Raw genomic sequence first — 8,188 nt, 5'->3', positions numbered from 1 at the left:
CTCTCTCTCTCTCTTTCTTCTTTCCTTTCCTTTCCTTTCCTTTCCTTTCCTGTTTCTTAGAGTATAAATTCTCTCTTCTAGTTATAGACCTAGTCAGAGTATTAAGCTCTTACTAGTGTTAATTCTAGTCCTAAACATTTAGGGTCTCTACTATATGTTAACCTTCTAGTTATAAACCTAGTCAGAGTATTAAGCCTTTACTAGTATAAACCTTCTAGAACCTAGTTAGAGTATCAAGCCTCTACTAGTGTCAAACTTTTAGGACCTAGTCTAAGTATTAAGCCCTTACTAGTGTTATTTCCAGTCTAGAACATTTAGAGCCTCTACTATACATTAATTTCCTTCCTTTCTTATTATGTTGTGTCTAAGAGTATAAAGTCCCTTTCCTGTCCTGTCCTGTCCTGTCCTGTCCTGTCCTGTCCTGTCCTGTCCTCCTTTGTCCTTCTAGTATAAACAGACCCTCTATTGTCTTTATACACTCTGTTTTGCCTAACTACTACTAGAACTTTTATTACTCTAGAACTAGTGTGTCAAATTTGTCAGTCATATCTTCTACCTCCTCCTAGTACTAACACATACCTAAGAATGACTGTTTATATCTTAATCATGTGTCTTACAGTAATACTATGTACCTTTGTGATAGAATGTGTTTTCTTAGGTTATCACACAAGTAATGAGAGTATAGACTCTAATAATAATGTGTATTATGTATCTGATACATATTTCTTAGTTCTGTATCTGTTCTGTTAATTCTGTGTCCATTCTATTTGTATGTGTATTAATTGTTTTACTAATACTGTAGTGTCCATAATTGTATCATCAATTGTAATACATGTTAACTGTCCCCTTCAAACATTTACAAGACCTATTAAGTCTGTAAGGTGTTTGATTTTTGGAACATGTAGTAATTTAGTTAGGATGTCTACCCTTTGATTGTCTGTTTAAACATATTTAATATTAATAAGTTGTTCCTCAACATAACATTTAATAAAATTGTGTTGTAAGCCAATATGTTTGGTTCTTGTTGAGTATTTTGTTTTTTCCACTTCTATAGATTTAATTACTGCTTGATTATTGTAATAAATATTTGTAGGTGTATCAGAGATCTGTAGTATCTCATCTGCTAGGTATTGTAATACTATAGCTTCTTGTATTCTGTTTGATAGTGCTATTATTTCTGCTTCATACATAGATAAGGATACTAGTTTTTGTCCTTTACTTGACTAAGATATGAGCAATTCTCCTAAGAAGAATGTGTATCCAGATATTACTTTATTATTTTCTTGCATCATTCTGTCTGCATCCATATAACTAGTAATATTATTATGATTTCCTTGTCTGAATACTAACCATTTATCTTTGGTTCCCTTTAAGTATTACATACAATACACTACAGTATTATAATGTAACATACTTGGGGATTTTAAGTGTTTTACAAGTTGTGATGTTATAAACACTATGTCTGGTTGTGTACAATCTGTAATATATTGCAAGGATCTGACCATATTCATATACAGTATTTTGGACATAAATGCACATTCATCCTCTGGTAGATTATTGTCTGTAACTAATTGTGTATTTGGTTGTATAGGTGTTTACAAATTCTTTTTGTTTTACAAGTTATATTGAATTAATATGTTTTCAATATAATGTCTTTGTCTCATCATTATTGTTTGTTTGTTTCTATTGTGTTTGATTTCTATGCCTAGTAACCAATGTAATTTGCCTCTGTCTGTAATTTCTATATACAATTGTAGAGAGTTTTTAATCATATCAATAATATTATTACTTTGTACAATAATAGTTATATTATTAACATGAATTAATAGTATTGCAACTGTATGTTTGTTTTTCTTTGTGTAAAATACTGTAAAGTTATATTCTGATTGTATAAAACCAATTGTATTAAGTATTCAGTATAAAGTTTTATACTATTGTTGTCTAGCTTGTTTTAAACTGTATAATGCTTTGTACAATCATAATACTTGTCCTGGTTTTAACTTTATTAAATCACTCAGTAGAGGTTTAATAAATATTATTTTGTTGTTATTGAGTTCTCCATTTAAATATGCAGATTTAACATCTATTTGATGTATTTTGTAGTTCTTTAAACATCCCTATACAATAGCAAGTCTTATTGAAGATATGTGTACAGTAGGTGTAAATAGATCATTATTATAATAATCTTTACTGTCTTGTTGAAATATTCCTTGTACAACTAATCTAGCTTTTCGTTTCTCAATAGAATTATCTGCTAAACGTTTTGTTTTATATACAAATTGTGTTCCAATAATGTTTGTGTTATTAGGAGGATATACTGTCTCCCAAGTATTAGAGTGTATTAATTGTTGTACTTTGTTGTCCATAGCTTTATTCCAAAGCTTACAATCACTTCTATTGATTGCTTCTTTATACAATAATGGATCTGCCATTATTTCTGTATGTAATTTGTTAAATTTGTTAAGATAAATCATTATATTTGTTTTGTCAATGTATGATAGACCTTTTAAGCATTTGCTAGGTAAATTCGTTTCACCTAAACATTCTGTAACTTTGTACTTTTGAGTAGAGTATTGTAGTTGTATAGTTGTGTTGGATTTTCAATCAGATTCAGTGGATTCTTGATTAGATTCATCAGATTACATATTTTCTACCAACTTCTGCTCATTTTGTGTTTTCTGTTAGTGATTTGCTTTCTCTGAAAGCATTCCCTTGTCTTCCAAGGATGCACTAAGGTCCTGTTGTAAATGTGGAGCTGTTTCAAAGTGATAGTTTGGGTTGTTTCGTCCAGGAGAAACGTATTGAAGATGTTTGATTATTTGGGGAGCTTCTGTTCAAGTTTCCAGGACATCCAAGCCTATCTTCTTTCCTTTAGGTTTTGTTTCAGTGTGTGTCTGTTCTTTGTGTACTTGGCAGCAGTATTTGTTTCTGTTGCTAGATCCTTTGGACTCGAGTGTATCATTGTCTTTCTTGATATCCAATTTGCTTTCTTAGATTTCTTCCAAGTCCCCTTCAATTTGTGAAGGTTTTCTGTCAAGGAATTGTATATTACATTCAATAGTTATTTTTCTATCATACTATGTAATATGACCTTTTGAATTATTGTTGAAACCTATCCATTGTCTGTAATAACCTTTATCTGTTATTTTAGATAGGTTTTCATTCTGTATTATGATGTATTGACCAAATTCGTGTATGTTATCAATACTAGTGTTGTGTCTGTATTGTTTATAATAAGGAGTTACATATCCTATTACTCTTTAAGGAGTTCTATTGTGAATATATGCTTGTAACATTGCTACTTCTGCCCATAAGTATAATAGAATGTTTTGCAAAGTAATAGAGGCATGTATTTGTTTGAATATTGTTTTATGTGTTTGTTCCACTACTCTATTCTGTTACAGTGTATGTTTTACTGTTAGTCTGGATTTTGTTCCTTGACTAATTAAGTATTCTTAGAAGAATTTCCTGCAGAATACTCTATTGTTATTACTTTGTAATTGTTTTATTTGTATTCTGTATTGTATAAATATGTTTGTGCTCTATTGAACATATTGAGTATATACATTGTCTTTTGTCTGTAATTTTAATAAAGATACCCAACATGTTGTATCATTAACTAACATTAATAGATATCATATATTCTTATATCCTTCATAGGATACTAGACCTATTATATCCATATGTATTATATTACTGTAGTTTACACTTATGTCTGAGGATCTTGTTTTCAGATGTGCTGTTTGTTCAATGTTTGCTTTTATACAATCAATACATTGTTTCTCTTCAAAGGTTGTTATCTTTTGAGATAATATTGTTGTGTTGTTCTGTAATAAACGTTTAATATAATCATAACTGATATGACCAAGACATTTATGTAGATTGTAAACACTAATTCTACTCATGGAATTAATATAATGAGTGTTTCTTAATTCATATAGGTTGTTTTCAAGTTTAATTGTTCCTATTTCATGTTGTCCATAATAAATAATACATTCTGATTGTTTGAACATGAATGCAAAACTGTTGTTGCATAATAATGCTTGACTTATAAGTGAAAAGTTCAAATCCGAATGATAATAAACATGTTTCAACATTATTTTTCTAATTACAGGATTGTGTGTATTTCCTGAATTTCCCCTTTTAATTTCAATAATCATATCTCTAGCCTTTGTAAGAGTTACTATTGATTTGTTTACAAGTGTAACTGCTACTAGGGATATGTTTCATACATTTGTAAGGTGAAAGTAATACAGTGTAGCATGTATTGTTACACTGGAATCAATTATATTAATTGTATTAGGGATATATTTATTTATTAGTGTGTTATTTTTGTCTGAAATATTGTTATAACATACCCAATTAGTAAATGGGTTGTTTTTGTTTGTGTTCACAATAGTATTTGCCTGCTGGGAGGCTGGTACATCCATCATTTCAATGTCTAGTACCTGTTTGATATATGTATTTACACACAGAGTAGTTACTACTAGTACAGATTTTGCTTCCATTACTTTTACTGTGTTAGCTAAAGGATTAGACTTTTTGGCTCAGGCATCTAGTGTTGATTGAGTTGGTGACTTCTGGCAATCATGGGAGAAATGCTCTGATTTGCTACAATTGTAACATTTTGATACAGAGGTTGATTTACTCATATTTTTGTTGATTCCTTTGTTTCTGTGCTTTTTATTTTTTGTACAAAACATATTTGCCTGTCCATGTATTGTAGACTTGTTATTGTTGTATTGTATAGGGTTTTTTGTCAGCAACAGTATAGAGGGGACCTGAAGGCTCAGCAAGGGGACCCAGGCTACAACTATCCTACACAACAGAAATACAGAATGCAAGCACTGGAACATAGTCAGAACTTGCAGAACAGGCAGAGAGAGAGAGTGAGACAAGAGTAGAGTATATAGAGTGAGCCTAAGAGTACAGGACTACCTAGAGTAGACAAGATCAAGACTACTAGACCAGTCTGATCTTGTATGCCTATATATACTAAACTACACAAGAGTACTTAAGGAGTATGAGCCACTAAGAATGATAAGCTATAAAGAATGAAAGAAAGGGAAGGTCAAAGATAAAGGTACAAAGAATGAAGGGATGGACAAAGGGTAAGAGACTATAGAATGAACAAAGAATGAAGGGGTGGTTAAAGGAATGGAATAATAAAGTAAGGAAGGGTAGTAGTAAGAGTCAGTATACATATAGTTTATAAATGGTGCCTCTGAGGGACAGGAGTCCTGAGTTCCAGTATAGAAGGGTGTAGAACTCTTGGAACTAAAAGTACAAGAGTAGAGAACTGTAACATCACCCCCCCTCTAAAACCAATTGTCCTGATTAGTAAACATTAGGCTTGGTTAGTAGCTTAGATATAGGTTAGAATAGTAGGATTTGGAAATCTGTAAGGCAGAGTTGATACAGAGCACCCAGATAAAGTTGATAGAAGTCTTGGATTGTCTTAGCAGTATGAGTGAGGTTCTCAGCAGGTTTCCAAGTGTGTTCCTCAACTAGGTATCCCTTCTAGTAGATAAGGAACTTGAGCTTCCTACACACTAGCTTAGTATCCACTATGTACTCTACTTTGTATTCTGGTTTAGAACCAATAAGTTCTGGTAGAGGTGGTAGGAGTCTTTATTGTGAAGGAAAACCTGGATTATAGTACTAAGACAGTAGAACCTTGTTGAACACTGGGTGTATGTGCTTCCATGTTGCTAGAAGTTAGAGTTTGTAGGTAGAGGTACTAACTTTCTTTTTAATAACAAAGAGTCTGAAGCACTTGTTGTCCAACTTCTTTATTAGACAATCTGTGGTCAGGTTAGTAGCTTCTAACATAACTTTGTCACTAGGCTGGTAATCCTTGACCACAGACCTCTTCTAATCATAGTTCTACTTTATAACCTATACTGTCTTTTCTAAAAGAGCTTGTGTGTCCTTCCTGGTTCTGTGTATTTGTTCTGTAAAGTCTGTTACAGATTCAGAACTACTATTCTGGTTCAGAACTGTCCCCTAGTATGGATGTCTCTCATGATTGAGGAAGAACAGGGACTGTCCTGTTGTAGAGTATTACTAGTTATTGTACACAAATTCTGTCAGAGCTAACTATTCAGACCAATCTGATTACTGATGATTGATAAACATTCAGAGGTAGAGCTCAATCTCCTGATTGACTTGCTCAGTTTGACTGTCAGTCTGTAAGTAATATGTAGTAGAAGGGTTCCCTTGAATTCTGAGAAGTACATACAAGTCCTGTATGAATTTTGACTTGAATTACAGTCTACAATTGTGAATGAGCTTCTAAGGGAGTCTGTACAACCAGAAGACATAATCCTAATAGATGTGCACCATGCCTTTAGAAGTGAGTTCTGTTTAGGTTGGAACTGTGTAGACTTGCTTAGAGAATCAGTTAACAATCACACAAATAGTATTGTAACTCTAAGACTTGGATAGCTTACTGATCAGGTTTACTGAGACTTCTTCCTAAGAGTGATTCAGGATCTGATGTGGATGTAGGGGAGCCTAAACCCTTATCTAGTAGGCCTTAGTCTGTTAGCACATATTACAACCAGTTACATACTTTAGGATTTCCCTCTACATTCCTGGCCACTAGTAGTTCTAAGTAATGAGTTCCTGTGTTTTGTGTCAGCCTGAATGTCCTGTGGTCAGATTGTTGTAATAAGCTTAGACAATGTCCTCCTACAGTTTCTAATCCTTCAGAATGTACAGTTGGCCTTCCTAGTAAATCTGTCCATCCTTATCCTCCTTCTAATCTCTAGCCTGCTTCTCTAGCTACTTTACTACAACCCAGTCCTGTGTGTGTCTTAAAGCTTACTGTATATAGGTGATAAAGTTAACATTCTCAGATTCAAGTTAGATCTCTTGGATTGTCTTAGACACAAAGTAGGAATTGTCTAAGAGAACAAGATTTTTGTTATCATTCTCTCTCCTTTCATAACCTACTTGTCTTGAGAGTAAATCAGCTTTCAACATTTGTGTTCTGAGTTTGTAGGTTAGTATAAAGTTATAGTTCTACAGTTCTAACATCCAGCAGGCTTGGTAGTAGTTGAGCTTCTGAGGCACCTGAAAGTATTAGAGATTAAGGTGATTACTCTAAATCTTAAACTTCTGTGTAGTACTAAGGAGATATTAATACTACTCCTCTAAGGAATAGACAATTGTAAGGAGTTCCTTATTATAGATAGGGTAGTTTTGTTCTGTTGTAGAGAGGGATTCTGATTAGAACACTATCAGACACTACTTTCTATTAATGAACTGAGACAGTACTACTCTATTTGTAAAGTCAGAAGAGTTGGCTTTAACTCAGAACTTGTCCACAACTGTTAGAACTGCTAATATAGGCTTACTAGTAATGGCCTACTTTAGGGACTCAAATGCAGACTACTGCTGATCATCCTATTACTAAGGAACATCTTTGCTAGTGAGATTGTGAAAGGGTCAGGCAATAGTACTGAAGCCTTAAATGAAGCATTAGTAGTAGTTTGTAAACCTAAGGAATGCTTGGACCTGTTTCAGGTTCTAAGGTTGTAGCCAGTTCCAAACTATAGTTACCTTTACTAGATCTATACAGACCTCTCCTCTACTGATCACAAAGCTTAGATAATCTACTGACTCCTGTGCAAAAGAGTACTTTACTTCTTAGAGGAACAGTTTATTATCTTAGAGCTGTTGTAAAACTGCTTAGATCAGTTAGTAATAGTGCTCAACTGTCTGAGTGAAGATCAGAATGTTGTCTAGATACACACTAACATGTTCTGAGTCAATCAGATCTGTAAGAATGTGATTCATGAATGACTAGAATGTTGTAAGCAAGTTGGTTAGTCTGAAGAACATTATGGTCAGTTTGTACAATCTGTGATTAGTTTAGAATACAGCCTTCTACTCATCTCCATTTTAGATCCAAATATTATTGTATCCTTATCAAACATCTAACTTAGTGAAAACCCTAGATGTATACATCTTATTAATGAGCTCCTGAATCAGAGGGAGCAGGTACTTGTTTTTGACAGTACCCTTATTAAGATAATAATAATCCTAGACTAGGCAGAGCTTCCTATCTTTCTTTTTGACAAAGAAGAAAGGGGAGGCTATAGAGGACTTTGAGGGTCAGATCCAGCCATTCTGAAGATTTTCCCAAAGGAACTTGTTGAGTGCCTTCTACTTGTCTCTGTTA

The sequence above is a fragment of the Fomitiporia mediterranea genome, assembly GCF_000271605.1.
Source record: "Fomitiporia mediterranea MF3/22 unplaced genomic scaffold FOMMEscaffold_4, whole genome shotgun sequence".
NCBI classification, from domain to species: Eukaryota; Fungi; Basidiomycota; class Agaricomycetes; order Hymenochaetales; family Hymenochaetaceae; genus Fomitiporia; species Fomitiporia mediterranea.
The sequence above is the reverse complement of the archived record's forward strand: the minus strand, read 5'-3'. Positions refer to the sequence as shown.